The 17,927-nt window shown below is 39.1% G+C and overlaps 1 protein-coding gene across 12 annotated transcripts in view; it reads left to right on the top strand.

The window, feature by feature from the left end:
* CACNB4 (calcium voltage-gated channel auxiliary subunit beta 4) overlaps positions 1–17,927 on the top strand; it is a 241,374-nt gene that overhangs the window by 151,707 nt on the left and 71,740 nt on the right. The gene's annotated exons all lie outside the window — the stretch shown is intronic.

The following is a 17,927-nucleotide window of genomic DNA, read 5'->3' as shown; positions in this document are numbered from 1 at the left end:
ACCCAGAGTCTTATACTCTTCTTTGTGGAATGGGAGCCATTTAAGCAAACTTATTTGCAGAGAACTTTTGTGGAGGTCTGACTACCATTTCATGCTTCTTTGGTTGAGGTCTTTGGCTAAGATTCCTGGAAGAAGTGAGCAAAAGCAGAATGCACTACAATCCCTGAATGTCCATTAGAGCCTAAATGTGACTTTCCATTTCAAGAAAGCTACAGTTCTCTGTGTAATAAACAGAGGTGGCTGCTCTTCGGAATTCTTCAGCCAAGGGTTAGTAACTGCAGGCTATCTGAACTTGCATTCCTTGGGAAATTAACGTGGGCTTTCTGGCACTCTGCAAAAGCTGTTTACATTTCTCTTTCAAATAGCACAGAAAAATTCAAGAATTGTACTTTACTCCACAACTTCAATTTGTTATAGACCAGATTGCTTAATTGACCAAATCTTGGGACTCTTAAGGTAAAGCTGAGTGTTTGTTTTGTTTTCCAGAGCTGGCTTAAGAGCTCTTTCTTGCATTAGCACCTGTAAACTCTATCCATACTAGTTTGGGAATTTGAAAAATAGGTAGATTCACTTATCCAAAAAATTAACAAAAGGACAATAATAGTCTTTCAGAAAGCAATCCAGATCTCCCTTTTCTAGGCATTTCATATTCTTTGAAGGGACACCTTTTTGAAGAGTTGATATTTCAGTTGAATAAAAGAACACGTGCTACCATGAAGAATATCTAACAGCCCAATAAATAGTATTTCTTCAAATCTTATAACAATTTTCATGTCCATATTAGCATCACGTTTTAATAATCTGTAATGAAATATTATGAATACAAAATAATTTGAATTTTCTTGAGTGAGTTCAGCATCTACATTCAAGATGGATTTTACATCTGCATATGGATTCGTCTCTAGTGACGTGCTACAGCTCTTATAATGATTATTTCCAAAAGTTTATTAATACCAGCACAACTTGCTTCTCGAGGTTCAAATAACCAGTTCTTATTTAAGCCGATCTGATGTTACAATGGGAACGTCTACCCAAACTAAAAACCGAAGCATAAATTTCACATGTTCAGAGACGTTGCTTTAGACCTTATGATAATTTCCATTGATTCAGCCCCATGCTGAGTGCTTTGATGCATTGTCTCACTTTTACTCCAGAAACGCTTTGTGATGTATAGAATAGTAGTTGCCTCATGACAGATGAAGAAACTGAAGCTTAGAGAATTAGTCACCTACCTAAGGGTACAGCTGGGAAGTAGGAGAGCCAAAGGTTTAAATCAAGGTCTCTGATTCTAACACTTCTAACTTAATCTCTTTGGCGTGAGAACCTTCCTTCCATCTGCACAAGAAAGGCTTGTTTCAAACTGTAACAATACTACATAAATGAAGACAATGTTTTGCAGTTCTAATGGTTCTAAGAGTTCTACCTTAGTTAACCAGCCTATCAACAAATATTTATTTTTCACCCACCCGTGACGTTCCAGGTGATTCTGGGAGGGTACAGAGATTGCTATTAGCTACACAAAGGAGACCATCACTTGTTCTCCTTACCTTGAAAACATGGAGCAAATATATGTATATTGGCCATATTCATAGTAGACGTGTGTTTAGTCATAGCATATATTAATCAACACTCAATCAAGAAATATTATTGAATTCCTATATATAATGTGGTATCAAAAGAGTAAATGTGGATTTCAATTGAGTCTTAGATCTGCCACTCTTAAGTTACTTACACCTTTGAACCTTTGTGAAGTGGGAGTAATAATACGTGTATCATGTTAAATGAGACAATGCCTGTTAAGCACCTAGCACAGTACCTGGTACACGGTTGACTAAAAAATAAAGCTCTCTGCATACTTTGCTCACTTCACCCTCCCAAAAACCTGTGTATGTGACTGAATGCACATCTGTGCATCACATGGCCTTTTCTGACTCTCTGGCCTCCAGATCTAACCAAGAGGCCACACTCACTTCATTGGCCATTGTCACCTTCCCAAAATTTTCAAAGTTGACAGTACGTACAAAGAGAGAAGACTATTATTGGTTCCACATAGGAAACATTATTTTTCCTTGAGTCCCTATAACACACTGGTTGGGGACAATGACCCAAAATTCCAATTGTTGAACCCACAAAGCAGCTGCTCTTTCCCTAAAGGCCAGAAAATTTTTTTCTCTTGGCACCTTACAAAATTAATATGGCTTGGCTGTTCCTTTCCTGTTCACTCACCTCATAACTCTTTTTAGAGTAGAACTGGGAGATCTACATCCCCCACAGTATTGTCCTCCTCAGGGCGAATGTCCCAGCTTCAAATTCTGTAGCCATGAAACTACAGGTTTCATATTCCTAATCAATTCCTTTTTTATCAAGTCCCATAACTGAAGTTTCATATATTTGGTTGCTACCTATTAGGGATAACCACCTTAGGCAATCTTCTCCATAAATTAAAAAAAAAGAAACCCTCTATATAGTTATTTTCATGGTGACCCTATAATTTAAAAAAATTGCAAGATATGCAGATTTGATTTCAAGTGTCGCAACAAGTTAATTAAAGAGCCCAAATGTTGCAAGTTTATCCTTTACTCCACAATACCACGCCCTGTTGGGATAGCCTGAGTGGAAGCAGTGGGTTTAGCAGTTCAATGAGTGGACTTAGAGTTGCTCAGACCCAGATCTGAGCCCAAGTTGCTGACTGTGTGATCTTTGAGCACGTAGCTTAGTCTTATTGAGCCACAGTTTCCCCGTCTGTAAAAAGGAGAATGATAATAACAATAAAACTAACAACCTCAAGGGTTGTGGTGAGGTTTATATAAAATAATGCACACAAAGCACAATGTTTAATATTTAGTAAGTAACCAGAAGTACGAGCTATCATTATAAAATATGATGTAGTCAAAGTGCTTTCCTGTCCTGTTGAAGAGGCAGCATGTGTCCACAGAGCCACCAGAGAATAGAATTCTGTTGATGGCATCGTAAAGTGTGTGAAATATCTCCCACGGCTCACATCGAGACACTGAGACTTCTAGTTTACCTTGTTGGGTATTATATGAGTTTCTTGGGGCTGCCATAACAGAGTATCGCAAACTGGCTTAGAACAACAGAAATTTATTGTATTTAAAGTTCTGGGACTAGAAGTCTGAAATCTGTGGAGTTTCCATGCCAACATTTGTGAGATTTGTAATATCTAGGTCCTAATGACAAAGGGAAAAAGAAAAGGTGTATATTTTTTCCTCTTACAAAATGACCTCATTCTCACTTGACTACCTCTGTAAAGACCATATTTCCAAAAAAGGTCACATTCTGATCCACTGGGGGTTAGCAGCTCAACATATCTTTTAGGGAGGACACGATTCAGCCCATATCAGATACATATTCTCTAGTGGTGTCCATAACCTTGAGTTCCACTGGTGAAGGCCCCTGACTTTGTGGTGTTTATGGACTGCCATGCATTTATTTCAGAATTTAAGCCTCATATCTCATCTGTAGCTTTAGGTATGGTAGATATTTGTCGTTCTTACACAGCTTCTTTCTTTCACAATGTTTCCTTGTTCAGTGGCCTATTTTACTTTCTTTTAAAATGTTTTCCCCTTTATTTTATAATTTTAAAGTTATAAAAGTAAGATGTGCTTATTGTAACAACTCAGTGATACATAGAAGCATAACTTAACCATCTCTCCCCAGCTTTCTTCCGTTTTCACCTTCTCCAATAGTAAAGTCAGTATTGGTAGCCTAGTGTCTATCTTTCCACTTATTTTTTCATGTTCAATCCTGTGCAAATATACCTTGTCATTTTTTTGGTTTCTTATTTTTGCAGAAAACGGGATTGTGCCATATTCATCATTTTGCTTGCATCCAGGTCATAGATAGAGAGCTGTGTCTCTTTTAAATAGTTGCATAATATATGGGTATGCTACAGTTTTTTTCTATTCATTTTTAAAACTTACTGATGGAAATTTAGATTGGCACTTACCAATTTGAGCTGGTGGAAATGTTGAGGACGGGTGGAAATCATCCCTTTGTCATCCTACTGTGCAACTTGAAAAATTATTTTTAAAGAAAAAACTCCAAATCTCAGTTCTTCTCAATATAGGAAAGCCTGGAGCGTTTCATAGAGTGATGAAACCCATTGCCACTTTGTTGCCCTGTGCCTTCATTTGGGAAAATGACAAAGGGACTGCCTGGGACCAAGGCGGGGTGTGAAGCATCTTTTTTTTTTTTTTTTTTTTTGAAAGATTGGCACCTGAGCTAACAACTGTTGCCAATCTTCTTTTTTTTTTTTTTTCTGCTTTACCTTCCCAACCCCCCCGTACATAGTTGTATATCTTAGTTGCAGGTCCTTCTAGTTGTGGGATGTGGGACGCCGCCTCAACGTGGCCTGACGAGCAGTGCCATGTCCGTGCCCAGGATGCGAACCCTGGGCCGCGGCAGCAGAGCGCAAGAACTTAACCACTCGGCCACGGAGCCAGCCCCGATGAAGCATCTTTGAACTTCATAATTTAGTGATGCCTGAGTTTCACTAATTTGGTGCCGTGTTCCTTTTGTGAGCCTGAAAATAAATTTTCTTGTGTCGTGCACTACATATGTTATTGCCAACTAGACTGAACAAGCAGGCTCTTTGGGAAAGAATTAGAACACACTAAACATAACCTGGATTTTGTAGGTAAGCTTGAGCTGATGCCATCTGCTGCTTTAGGGCCATTTCAGAGCTTAGTTTGTCCGTAGAAATATTAGTAATAGGCTTCCAGACATTGTGTTCTAGTCACTAGTTACCATTACTCGTAAACTGGTTCTGTTTTCAGAGCAAACACAGTAGAGGTTCCTTAGCAATTTGTGGTCAGTAGCCAGCTAGTATACTGCAGTGACCTCAGATAACCTGAGAGTTCCACTGTAGGAAGTGAGTTTATAGGTTTAATATTATAACTGAAGAGGAGCAGAGCCTGGCTCAAATGGGGGCGGAGGGAGCATGGCATGTTTGGTTGTGGTACTGGCATATTTTCATTTTCTACCTGTTTTTTTGGTGAGGAAGATTGGCCCTGAGCTAACAGTGTTCCAGTTTTCCTCTTTTTGCTTGAGGAAGATTGTCCCTGAGCTAACAGCTGTGCCAATCTTCCTCTATTTTATCTTTGGGATGCCACCGCAGCACGGCTTGATGAGCAGTGTATAGGTCCATGCCCAGGATCTGAACTCGTGAACCCCAGGGCCACTGAAGTGGAGCACGCAAACTTAACCACCACACCACCAGGCTGGCCCCTCATTTTCTACTTTTTAAAAGCTCATGATAAAACAAACAAACTTCAAATAGTACAGAAGGGTATGGATTGATAAGTAAAAATCTGAGGGCCCATAATTCTAATCCCCAGAGATAACTGCTAACATTTTCTTGTGTAATATATATATATATTCAAGATGTATTGTTAAGTGAAAGAAGATTACAGAACATAATATATGGTATTACACTGTATATAATGCAATAAACTGTAATGTAAATATCACTTACATATAGAAAGATACACAAATGTGTATATATGTGTGTTTATATTATATGTATATATATATGTATAGAATGTTCTGGAACTTTCCCTTTCACTAAATAATATACTTTCAACATATTTCCATGTCAGTACATCTAGATCCACCCCGTTCTTCTCAATTGCTACCTAGCAATCCCCTGTTGAGTTGTGCCACAATACATTTCACCAGGTCCCTCCTGATGAGCATTTATGCAGTTTTCAGTGTTTCTATATTACAGCCAATATTGCAAATAACATCCTTATGCAGCTCTCTTGTGCAATCATGTGTATTCCATTTTTATACTGATAAATTTATTAAGTATTTTTATGACGTCCAGCATTTGGGTCATGCTTCAATGCTCCCCATATGAAAAAATTTTAAAGTGGTTTGTACTTTAGTCTAACACTATTTAGTTTAATTTTCATGCTATTTAAGTCTTTGATGTATAGGAAGTTTTTAGGGGAATAATAAATAGTGGAAAAATCCACCCCAGCTCTGCCTTCCCCAAGACAACCAGCTATCCTAACATCTTTCATTAATTAGGCTACTGTTTGTCTGCCCCACCCAATTTGGAAGGACTTCATTTACTGTATACAATGCCCATATATATTTAAGACTTTTTCTGAACTGTGTATTTATGGCCATTTAGTCTGTTTCTGTGCTGCTATCAAACTTTTAATTTCTGTAGCTTTATGATACGTTTAGATAGTTAATGGGGTTATTTCCTCCATTCAATATTATTTTTGCCTGAGTTTTCTTGGCATTTCTCGCAAGTTTCTTTTTCCATGTAAATTTGGGTATGATTTTATCAAATTTCTCTCCAAAGAGTCTTACTTGTATTTTGATTAGATTATATTAAATTTAATATGAGGAAATTACATGTTCACAATTTTGAGTCCTCTTACCCCAGAGCAATGCATGCCCTACTATGCAATTCTTCTTTTATGATCATCAGTGAAGATTTATGCTTTTCTTCAAATAGGGCCTGGGCATTTCTTATTTTCTTTTAAGTATTTTACTTATTTTGTTTTTATCCTAAATGGGAAGTTTTTTTCCTCTTTATTATCTATTGGTTTATTATTTGTGTAAGGGAAAATTACTCAACTTTCTTTTTGTTCATAATAGTTTTTTAGTTGATTCTCTTGAGATTTCTAGGTATACAATTACATTACCTGCAAACTATGGTAATTTTTGCCTCTTCCTTTCAACTGTGGAGATTTATTTTCTATCTTGATAAAAAAATTATTTGTATGCTATCACAGAGCAAAAACAATAGTATCTTTTGTTTTCTAATTCTCATAGGTTAATATTTTAAAACTGTGGGTCACACTCATTTGTGGGTCATTAAATCCATTTAGTATATTATGACCAGCATTTTTAAAACCTGAAATAAAGTAGAATATAAAACTATCAGAGAACACTACGTATAGTGAAAGTTATGAATCTGAGGTTTCAATTGTGTGTGCGTGTGTGTGCTTGTGTTTGCTGGCTCGCAGTGTAAAATTAATGACTTACTGTAGGTTGTAGTTAAAAAAATGTTTGAAATATACTCAGCTAAGTGATTTCATTTCTGGAACTTCCAAATACTTTTCCCTTTCCTCTGGTAGTTAGAGGATGCTCTCTCCTCTTGGCTCCATCTCTTCTTGCCTCCCCATAGGTAACAGGAACACTGAGTGGAATTATCTAAGTACTGTGGTGGCTTGACAGCCTTCTGATGGAGTGACAGTGCGTGGCAGAAGCTCTGGATTGGAAGGTGTTACCTTCAGCAGAATATCCAGGAGACAGAGACCAGAGCCAGGTTGTTGTGGGAAAAAAAAGCAAAAAGTGAAGGCAGTATTTGTTTAGACAGAATATTGAATCCATCTGTTTTACCTTTTTTGGTTAATTTTGAATTATTTGCCAAATAAGGTTCAGGGATTGCAAATACACACTTGATTTTTCAGCTACCTTTGCGACCACTTAGGCAACTCAGTTTCTCAAGGAGGCAGAAACAGGTGAGATGTAATCAGGGCCTAATCCCTTAAGAGTCATCACACCTACACGTTTGTGGTCTGCCTCCCAAGCACAAAGGGATGTCCTTTTATCCACAAAGCTGTATGTATGCAGAGTCCAAAACAGCTCCAGAGACCAGTTCTGAGGAGGTCATGCCCTGAGCTGCAGGAGCTGATAGGTCTTCCCTCCAGTGCTCAACTGTTCACCGGACCAGGTCTCCTTCTGATACCTCATACTTGACTCTGGTTTCACCCCACTTAAGACTTGTGTTTGCTCAAGCTCCCACCCCTCCACTCTCCAGCCTTTCAGCTTCTACTTCTGCTGCTACTGCCTGATGATTTTCCTTTTCGTTGTGTTTGACTCCCGGGAAAGCAGGAGACAGGGAAAGGCAGAAGAAGAAAGTGAATCCGATTGGTCATGCTCACCTCTTCTGTATCAGAGCTCTTTATTTTCTAGTCATTGGCTACTCAGCAATCTTACCATTCTCTTGCTTTGTCTTCCCTGCACAACCCTGGTTGTATCCAACTCTGCCTACTCAGCACCTGCACTGCTGCAGCTGGATGAGACTAGAGTAAGGCACACAGTCATGCTGACTCACTTGAAATTTGTGATCACGAACCTTGAGTGAGTCCCCAGTACTATTCACCAGTCCCACTACATTTCACTAGTCCATTCACTCTCCTACTCTTCTGGACGACGATCTCATTCATACCTTCTGCTCTCTCCTCAAACCTCTAGCACCTCCTCGCCTATCCTCACTCTCAACTGATGACTTTGCTTCTTATTTTCATGAAAAGATAGGAGCAATCAGAAGAGAACCCTAACAGGGTCTCATCAGCATGCCTAGATTCTCTGCCTTCTTTTCTATAACTGGGCACAAATGATCCATGTTCCTATCTTAGGCCAACCCCTTCACTTGTGCATTCAACCCACCTCCTCTTGCCCTCTCAAGAGCATTACTTTAGCCATTTTCCCTATTCCTACATCACTATTTCCTTCCTCTCTATTGAATCATCCTCATCTGCAAACAAATATCTTTTTCTTTATCCCATGATAGAACATCCTGTGTTGATGCATCCTCCTTCTCCTCCTATTATCCATTTCTCTCTTCCATTTTCAGCAAGCGTTCTTAACTTTTTTTGCGTCATGAATACGTTCACTGGTCTGGCGAAGTCTATGGACTCCTTCTCGGAGTAATGTTTTTAAATGCTTGAAATAAAACATAGGGTTGCAAAAGAAACAAATTATATTGGAATAGAGTTACCAAAATAACTTTCAGCTATTGTGATATGGTAATACATTATTAATGCGTTAGGCAATACATTGAAAATACAGCAAGCTAAGGTTAAATTTTACTTTTTAAAGACATGTTGCTGCAAAGGTTCTCTCTAATTAGTTTTTGCATGTTATACCTGTATTACAAAGGTTGTGCCATCTTATGAAAGTCAAGAATCCTCATTTGATCTGTCAAGTTTTATAAAATTTAAACAATGAAAATAACTCATCTCCTTCTGTGTATTGACCAACAAGCAGTTATGGATAGAAAGGGAGTACGGAAAAGCAACAAAGATGTCTGGGTTATCACTGTGAGAATGTGTCCTGTCACTACCAGGTGGCTGAATGACTTCTGGGCACATTTGCAGAGTTGGCCAGCCACGTTTGTCTGAGCACTTGTATAGCAGAGGATCATTGTCACGTGAGATCTAGTGATGGGTCTGGTGGTTACTGTACATTTGAAATAGTGATGATCATGATGTTTTGAGATGTCTTTAACAACTATAATGTGACATGAAAATATCCACAATTTCTGAATTTGGCGAGAAAGAAAGACATTGCTGATTTTACATTAATAATTGAAGAAAATGCTAGATTAGTTATTAGTGGGAAAAAAAGGATAGAATCCTTTTCCCATCTAAATTCATGAGCTCTCTGAATTCTATCCACAGATTCTTTAGGGACCTTAATGTTAAAGGCCCTGCTTATGACAGCAAAATTCCCTTTAAGAGTCGTTGTATTTTCTGTTTTCTGCTTCTCCTCCTTTTTCTATTGAGTCTACTCCAATCAGGCTTTTGCCTCCATAATCCGCTGAAACTGTTTTTATCGAGGTCATCAGTGACTTCCGTATTGTTATAGCCGATGATCTTGCTTGCCTTATCAGCCATATTTGAGACAATTATCATTCTTTCTTTTTGATATGCTTTTCTTCACTTGACTTTGAGGATATATATACGCTCTTGGTTTTTCTCCTGTCTTTCTGGCCACTAGTTCTCAGCTCTCTTTACTGGTTCCTCATCTTCTGCATGCCAAGTCTTGGAGTGACCCAGGACTCAATCCTTAGACATCTTTTACTTCTTTCTATATGCATTCTCTTGGTCATCTCATCTAGTCTTGCGGCTTTAAAAACACATTGTATTCTGCTGTCCTCACCCAATAATTCTAACTCCAGCCCTGACCTATCCACTGAATTCCACACTACTGTATCCAGCTGCCTGCTCGATATCTCCACCTGCTTGCCTAATAGGTGAACAAATTCATCATGTCCATATCTGGGTTCCCGATGTTCTCCCCAAACCTGCTTTTCTTGTCTTTCTCATCTCAGCAAGCACAGCTCCATTCTTCTAGTTGCTTCAGTCAAATACCTTGGAGTCAGATTCAATTCTTCTTTCTCTCACATGCCACATCCAATTCATCAGCAAATCTTGTCAGTTCTAGCTTCACAGTATATCCTGAGTGTTACCATTTTCCACTACCTCTCTGCTGCCACCCTGATCCAAGCCTTCAAGGCCTTTCCCCTGGAGTACTGTAGCCTCCTCTCCACTCTCCCCACTCCTTGTTTCTATCCTTAAAATTGGAAGTTCACAAATCTTACAAGCAACCCATCCACTTTGCCCCTCTGAATGCAGAAGTAATATGCACAGTTGCCTAACCATATTCAAAACTCTTCTAAGTGCCAGGTATTGCTAATGTACACAATTGCAAAATGATAGGTATTTTCCCATGAATGACTTACGGAATTCATTCAGTAGCAACCTCATTAACCAGATAGAATTTTCAATGTAGCTCTACAGGTTTGATATCCATATTAAGACAATTTAAAAAGTATGATACCTCATCTTTAGGAGCTTATTTTTAAAGGATGCTCAGAAATGGTTTCAAATGTTCAAACAAAATTATGACGTAGGTCCCCAAATTGTTATGTTATTTTTGTCATGTGACTACCCAAAACACAAAATGTGTTAGGTAATAGCCACATTCTTCTATTGTTTATTCTCTGCAGTGGAATCAGAAAATAATAGATGCCTCAAGTAGTTTAGGGTGCATGTAACCTTTCTTAGCAATTAATTAAGTCATTTGTTCAGTAAACACTGTTGAATGGCTTTTGTGTGCCAAGCACTCCACTGGGTGCTGGGGATACAAGATGAAGAAATTCCAGTGAAGGTCCAGAGAGATCACAGACAAATGGGGAAGGCAGAGTAGTAAACAGTTAGGTACAATGCAGTGTGATGTGTGCCATAATAGAGATGGTAGGTAGCAGATACAGTAGTGCAAAGGATGGAATGATCAGCTCTGTTTAAATCGATCAGGAAGTTTCAATCCTGAGGCATTGTCTGGGATTCCTTGAAAAATGAAATGATCTTGGTCATGATGTGTGAAGGGTACTTGTCCCTATCACACCTCAACTCTGGTCCAGGGCTTGGAATTCTAAAAGATGAAAAATGGCAATCGTAGGTATTGCAAACACCCTAGGTTGCAAAAATGCCAGTCTGAAATGTTTGAGAAAGCTGGATCTGTTCTGAAACCTCCTAGTAGATATATTCCAGAACCTCTCTTATGCACTTATGGATTGGGAAAGCTTCTTAGGGGTTCTTACTTTGTAAATAATTTACTTCCATCATGTTACAACTTTTCTCCATGGTGTTATTTTTTAATATATATACTCACAAGGTTGTAGAACAGATTTTATATATATATATATATATGGATATATACATAGACTCACATATATACATATATAAAGAGATCTATATAATATACAAATATATTTATATAAAATGAATACAAATATATTTACATATAAACATATTATAAAATAAAAATAAATGTTTTAAGTATAAATATATTTATATAAAATAAATAAAAATACATATAAATATATAAATACATCAGAGAGTCATCGTTAGAAACCAGCCCTCCTGAGTGGAGATGAGATGGAAACTCATGGGAAATTGTTGGAAATTTCAGAATGAGAGCAGACTGCCTGCCTAGGTTAAAGTATCACTTGCTCCCATCTTACTTTACTAATAATAAGGTATGTAGAGCCAGGAAGTGATCTCCTGATCCTCTCCATATTTACTTAGGACAAAAATAAGACCGATTTGGGGATGAGGAACTTTCCTAGAGTTACCCCACTGATCTGCAAGAGCACTGGGGATAAAAGCCAGGTTTCCCTCAGTCTTGGGCTGCTTCTCCCACTTTATTTATGTGATTTCATTGGCTGACGCACAGAAACAACTTTTCCTCTTAGGAATCTGGAGGCCAATCTGAGATTATTTATCCAATAATAAATAGCTTGTATATGAAGAATGGAATATCAGCTAGAGGCCGTCCGTTGGCCGTCGACTAGGCTCCCTCTCACCTAGTGGCTACAACAGAAAGGCCACATGAATAGCTCTAGCAGTCCACAAGCAGTAGGCCATGTGGGATCATGGGCCTGATACCAACGTAGGAGCAAAGCCCAGGAGAGGTTCGGGGTCTGGACAGCAATGCCTTGAAAACCAAGCTAGTACATGAGCCATCTGGTACCTAAATAGAAGAGCAAGGTGAAATGTCAGAGTCTTTAAGGACAGGAAGGAATTGAGAGGGCAAAGTGAGGTGAAGCTCTAATGGTAAAATAGTAGTAATGGGTCCTCTGGAACTGTAGGAGGTGGAGCCAGGTTTGGAAAGGAAACAGCCTCTAGCAGGGGTTGCAAACTTATAGCCTAGGGGCCACATCTGACCTGTAGTTGTGTTTGGTTGAGAATAGTTATATTATTTTTTAAAAATTACTTTAAATACTTTTAGGCAGGTCGCATGCTCTCCATTTTATCACATTCCCACCTGTTGTCTCATACCCACTCAGAGAGATACTTAGTGAGCCCAGGCTACTGTTTCTTTAGGGGTCCAGGTATTGCACAGCTGGGTGGGGAGCAAGCACCATTCCTTAACACAATCCGATGATCCCATAGGCTCACAAATATGAATGTGGATAAATTCCAACGTGAAGTTATTTCACAGTAGGCAAAATCAACAGATCTTGGATATTGACTAGACTTAGTACTTAGGACTTGACTCAATACTTTCTGAAACTGACTTACAAAGTTTAAAAGGTCTCAAAATAATGGTATGAAAATAGCATTTGTGATTTACAACTATCTTGTAAAACGTCTTTCTTTGTTCTGATTCTCAGCAACTCCAGACTGTAGAGGCCAAAGATCCAACACTTGAAATGTCATAAATCTTATAAGCCCCTGCCTCACACAGGGAAACTTTCATATAAACACCTTGTGGTAGGCAGAATAATGGCCTCTGGAAGATGTCTACCTACTAATCCCCAGGGACTGTGTGTAAGTTAGGATACGTGGCAAAGGAGAATTAAAGTTGCTTATCAGCTAACCTTGATTTGAGGAAATTATCCTGGATTATCCCAATAGACCCAATGTAATCACTAGGGTCTTTATAAATGGAAGAGGGAGGCAGAAGAGAGATAACCAGAGACGTGGCAGCACAAGAAGGGCTCAACCAGACATTGCTTGCTTTGAGCATGGAGGAAAGAGTCTGTGAGCCAAGGAAGATCAGTGGCCTCTAGAAGCTAGAAAAGACAAGGATATGGATTCTCTACTAGAGCCTCCAGAAGGAATGCACCTCTGCCAATACCTTGGTTTTAGGCCAGTAAGACCCATTTTGAAATTCTGATCTCCAGAACTGTAAGATAGTATGTTTGTGTTGGCTTAAGCTACTGAGTTTGTGGTCATCTGTTATAGCAGGAATGTGAATCTAATAGACTTCTAGGTGAGGAAAGTGTGAATAAGGCATGACTAGATCAGTGTGGCTCATCTACTATTATTCATGTTGTTTTAAGTCAAGATTCATCATCTGATATTTGTAATTTGGCATTTGCAACAGTCGTCATTTTTTGATGATGAAACTGTGACTTGTTTTCAAAGGATAATGTTTGTGAAGCTCTTTCAACTTCCTAAACCAATCAAGTGGTTTAATCAGCAAAAGCTAAGGATTCTCTAAGGCCAGCTCTCAAAATCTGGAAGACCTATTGTAACTAGCCACTTAGCACTTGTCAGTTGTGATCATGATCATAAAACATAGTTGTGTGTTTAGATGGAAACCCTTCTTTGGTAAGTAGAGAATCAAATTACAAATTATATTAGTCTGATGGATGTCTGAGCTTCTACAAAGACTCTGGTAAAGTAAAAAAGGAATATAAAACAAAGTCTTTTTACAATTGTTCCATTTCTGTTAATTAATATTCACAAAGGAAAGACACATTCTGACATCTAATAATTTCTAAATTGGTAGTGACACTTAATGGGTTGCCATAATAGGATTACCAAACATATAGGAGGAGCTCATTACAAGCATTTGATTTGGAAATCACAACCATTTCAAAATGGCTTTATAGCTTGGGGTCATGGCAGGAAGAAAAATCAGTCAGTTAGGAATTCAGTCTTGTCTGAACTTTCCAAGGAATTTTCAAGGTTGTATGAGGAAAAAATTGAGTCTGGTAGTTTTTTTTCAAACTGTCACTTAAGATGTGCCTCTTTTGTGGTGGATCTGGTCTTAATGTTTTCTTTAGGCATTGCTAGATCCTGATTCTTCAAAATGTGCATAGAGGACTGATGTACAGATTAAAGGGAGCACCAAATGGGAGGGAGAAAGAAGATGGGAGGTGAGCAGTGAGGCAAGTGAGGAGCCTAGGTTGCAAAATTTAAGGAGTTGTTCAGTCTCTGGATGTACAAATGCCAAGCTGCACTTGCATGACACTGTGAGTGGTGCCTCCATAAAAGAGAGGCACCCTGGGCACACATACAAGGAGGCACTCATTCTCAGGGTCAAACATACACCCAGTTGGCACTTGCACCATCTCGAGGGTTACATTTTACACACAAGGCACCTCACTTGCCTCAGTAGTCTTGCCCTGGAGGTGAAGGCATGGCCACTGATGGTGTAATGACAGAGGGAAGCCTATCTCTAGCTTCGAAGTCAACTTTTGTCCTGGGACTTCTCATGCATTCCAGACCACTCCTTTTTGGCAAACCCTGGACCATTAAAGAGAAGACACAGAAGGCCTACTTTAGCATGGCCCCAGATCAATCCAGAATTGTGCATGCTCCCTCTTTTGAACCATACCTCCTGAGGCTACCCTGGTCAAGGTTCTACACTCACCCCTCAAGAGAATTTGACTCTACAGTTGGTTTGGATCTAAAACACAGATTCCATATGTTACAGAGCTTCAGAGAACAGGATCCATTCAACTGTCTTGTATACCTTTTGAGTTCAGGAAACTCTTTTCAGTCAGTGATTATTCAAATCTATTTTGTACAAACAAAAAACATTTAAAATTTCATAAAATCTGTGCAAAGTCGGAATGGTAAATTATAGATGTAGTTAACATGATATTTACATCTCTGGACGTGCTGCCATTGCCAATTCTGCCTTTTATGCAAGGGATCACTTGTATGGAATGCTAATGCTACCCAGTGCAGATATAATACGGGTTTTATTTGGAGAACAATTAATAAGCAGATGCATAGCAACATGTACACAATCCTTTGAACTCTCCTTCCACAGCTTAGGCCAGGCATGGGTGTCTGCATGCACCATAGCCACAGCTCTGGTGGAGAATGCTGTGTGTATTTATGGAGTCAGTGGCCAGGGCACATCTATGTCATTGTGCAACAATGGAAACTCTGTGGTCAGGGAAGTGGCCTTATGAGAAAAGGAAAGCCTTTGGAGCTCAGCGGTTGGTATCAGCTTGTTTTCTGTTGAGCTGAGCCAGCTTTCTGCTCGGCTGGCAAAATACGGAAGGAAATGAGTCTTGGAGCCATCCATGTTTGTCTCTTGCTCCATCCATATTTGTCTCTTGCTAACCACGGGTTTACTGATCTCTTTGCCTGATTGTGAGCAGTTGGAAAGACAAGGTCATATGGATTTTTGCAGCTCCTGTGGTGCCCTGCCTGTGGTTGAGGGCTTCATACATACTTGTTGATTGAATGAATGAAATAAGAGACTTCAATCAATGCTGAATGAATACTGTATTAAGAAAATAAATATACGCTTTTGTGAAAATTTGAAAACATGGGCTATGCCTCCACAATGGCAAATGTTTTGTTTCAAAACATTTGTTTCTGCCATACTGAGAGGAGGAGTTAAGACAAAAGACCTCGTTTAGTTGTCAGAGCATTGAGGTTTCCAGTCAGCTTTCTCTTTAATGCCTTTCTAGTTGTGCAGAGACAGAGCATATGGAGGGGAGAAGAAGTTTGGGGGTAAACAGTAGTGTGCTTTTCAGAAATACTCTTTTTGTGTAGATTTGGTGTTCATAATCACAATGACAATCCTCCTCCTCCTCCTCCTCATTATAGCTAACATGTTTTTGAACATTTACTCTGTGTCCTGCAGTGTACTGAGCTCTTTATGTCATTTAGTTCTCAATCCTCTGTGGCAGTCACTCTTTATTAAACCCATTACTAGCACAATTCCAGACGTGAGTTCACCTCAGAGTCCTTCCAGGTGTTTGTTTTATACTCTTATTCCTTATATTCTAGTGGCTGTCATATGTAGAGACCCCCCTGAGATCCAGTCAAAAAGGTTTTGCTGGGTCTTTCTAAAGCCTTTCAGGTTGAGATTCATCTTTTCATCCATAATGATTTCATTCTTTCATAGCAGGGAGCTACATCCTATTCTGGATATTCAAGGGGTGTGTGATCAAAATTCCAGCTTTATAAATATTGGTTAATATCTCATTAGAGTCCCTACATCCTAGCTATCTTCTTAATGAAGTATTAGTTTGAAGTGAAGCTGTAGTTGGTTGGCTGTTAGTTTTCCTGTTAATCAGAAAAACACAAACATGTTTCTAAATATATCTTCTTAATTAAAAAATACGTACTGGTCATTAAGGAGAGCTGATGATTCTAAGCCAGAGTTTCTTTTTTTAAAAGTGTTTACAGTTTGATGAGTTTGGACATAAGCATTTACCCATGAAATGATCACCAAATCAAGGCAATAGACATATCCATTACCTTGAAAAGTTTCCTTTTGTCCCTTTGTGGGATTTTTTTCCCTGTGGTAAAAATGCTGAACACAAGATCTGCCCTCTTAACAAATATTTAAGTGCACACTACAGTATTATTTTTATCTATAGGCAGTGTGTAATACAGCAGATCTCTGTAACTTATTTATCTTCATAACTGGAACTTTATACCCATTGGACAACAACTCCCATTTCCCCCTCCCCACCAGCCCCTGCAGCTGCCATTCTACTCTCTGCTTCTATGAATTTGACTATTTTAGATACCTCATGTAAGTGGAATCATGCAATATTTGCCCTTCTGTGACTGGCTTATTTCACTTAGCATAATGTTCTCCAGGTTTATCCATGTTGTGACAAACAGCAGGATTTCCTTCTTTTTTAAGGATAAGTAATATTCCACTGTATGTATACACTACATTTTCTTTATCCATTCATCTGTTGATGGCCACTTGGGTTGTTTCCACATCTTGACTATTGTGAATAGTTCTGTAATGAACATGGGAGTACAATATCTCTTTGAGATCCTAATTTCAATTCTTTTGGATATATACTCAAAAGTGGGGTTGCTGGATGATACGGTAGCTCTATTTTTTTTTTTTTTAAAGATTTTATTTTTTTCCTTTTTCTCCCCAAAGACCCCTGGTACATAGTTGTATATTCTTCGTTGTGGGTCCTTCTAGTTGTGGCATGTGGGACGCTGCCTCAGCGTGGTCTGACGAGCAGTGCCATGTTCGCACCCAGGATTCGAACCAACGAAACACTGGGCCGCCTGCAGCGGAGCGTGCGAACTTAACCACTCGACCACCGGGCCAGCCCCACGGTAGCTCTATTTTTAACTTTTGAGGAACAGCCATACTGTTTTCCGTTGTATAAGCCAGAGTTTCTGAACTTCAGCACCACTGACATCCTGGACCAGATAATTCTTTGTTGTGGGAGCCTGTCCTATGCATTCTAAGATGTTTTGCAGAATCCCTGGTGTCTACCCACTAGATGTTAGTGGCATCCCCATCCCCCAGTGTGACAATTAAAATTATCTCAGGACATTGCTCAATGTCCTCTGGGGGGCAAAATTCCCACAGTTGGAAACCACTGTTCTAAGCCTGTAGTTTAAAAAGCTTGATCTTGC

This window comes from Equus przewalskii, chromosome 17 (genome assembly GCF_037783145.1).
Source record: "Equus przewalskii isolate Varuska chromosome 17, EquPr2, whole genome shotgun sequence".
In the NCBI taxonomy this organism is placed as follows: Eukaryota; Metazoa; Chordata; class Mammalia; order Perissodactyla; family Equidae; genus Equus; species Equus przewalskii.
This window is presented reverse-complemented; position numbering and strand designations above follow the sequence as displayed.